Raw genomic sequence first — 1,749 nt, forward strand, 5'->3', positions numbered from 1 at the left:
AGGAAACGAGTAATAAATCTAAAGAGTCTCTCGACGTAGCTCTGGCCATCCAAAAATGAAAGATCCTTTGTATTGTTTTTTTTATATAGAGTTTTCGAGTGCAATTCTAGCTTGACATTAAACCGTTCGAGTCGTAAAACCTTTTCCTGGAGACAGTTTATTTTCCCCGGGTGAAATTCAAGCATTTTCTGTCTCTCCCGAAAAACCACATGTAAGGCCCTTTGTTCAAGTTACGTAGACTCGAGAGTTGGGGCTGGGCCAGCTCGAGCGATCGCGGGGGTGTTAGACCACCACTGTTCACTGGATTCAAGGCCACGATTGGTCCCCTTCTCTTTTCTGTGGGATGAGCCCTTCGTCTTCGACACTTAGACTAATTTTTAGAGTAAGAGTAAGGGCAGATCCACCCCATACGTGGATACGAGAAGTTCGAGAGAAATTGTTATCGTCTTCTCAAGTTTTAAGAACCCAAAGTGTTGTTGTAAAATATCTTCCAAGTTTTGAAAAGTAAATATAAACGTTTCGATTGGATTATCTAATTAAATTGGTTTTCGTGTTCAATTATTTTTATTCGAAAATTCCCGCACTAGTGGAGCAGAGTGCTTTAGCGCTCCACGGGCATTGGATCTGCCATCTGTTCAACGGAGAACCAGTTTGGAACGTAACAACTCACAGGAACGGCCGCAGAATTAGTTCATGCGCCATCGCTACGAAATTTTGCGGTTGAAGTTTCTCCATAAGCACTGGCAATCTGCCCTATAATCCCTATTATATCCTCTTACTATAGTAGAGGCAAGCACCGTAAGCACACACATTTTCTCCACAAGAGGGCATAGCACCGCATTGAAGTCCACACGCAGCAATCTGCGGCCACGTTGTCCACCTCCAATTGTCCACGTGAAAGATTGACACATAGCTGAAAATACACATGCTTGATTGCCACACCCTTTAAATACACAAAAAAAAATTACACCATTCATTTGTGAATTTGGGTTAAGTCCGCACAAAAGTTTTGCACACATGCTATTGTCAACCTTTTAAAATTGAACATGCATGCAATTCCACGGAGTCATTCAACACATGGAAATCGATACGATCGTCAAGTGCATAATCATATACTCCCCATTATAGAATAAGTAATCATATCTACATATTTCCCAATTAGTCCAGTCAAAATAGCTTCAACTTCTCAATTTTTACCTACGTCCCTGCGAATTGGCCCAATCGTTAGACTTTAGCTTAACTAAAAGTTTTTGAGTAGACACAGGGTTCGTGCATCCCGGCGAGGGTGAGAAAAATACGAGAAACTGCCCCCTAAATGCATTTTTCGAGAATAGCTCGAAAACAACGAAAGACATCGGAAAAAGTGTCAAATAAAAAGTATAGAAGATACAATTTTCTGCAAAAAATATCATTTGCACTTTGCCTCCACCCCCTACGGTTCATCCCCTACAGCACTGTAAACGGTTGAGAGAAGAAAAAAATTGAAAAAATTATTTTTTCAATTTTTTTTTGTTCCAATACACTTAAATAGTTATTGAGTATTTTGATGAGAAGAAAACAAATATATATAGGCAATGGGGGTGAAAATATCGATGTTGAGCAGCGACATGTCATTAAATATTGGTCAAATGTTCATTTTTTTTTCCAATTTTTATTTATAATTTTTGCTACAAATAATCATTGCTACAAAAAATCATCGTTTTGCCGTATATATATATATATATATATATATATATATATATATATATA

This window comes from Diachasma alloeum, unplaced genomic scaffold (assembly GCF_001412515.2).
Source record: "Diachasma alloeum isolate Michigan unplaced genomic scaffold, Dall2.0 Dall_scaffold_00934, whole genome shotgun sequence".
In the NCBI taxonomy this organism is placed as follows: domain Eukaryota; kingdom Metazoa; phylum Arthropoda; class Insecta; order Hymenoptera; family Braconidae; genus Diachasma; species Diachasma alloeum.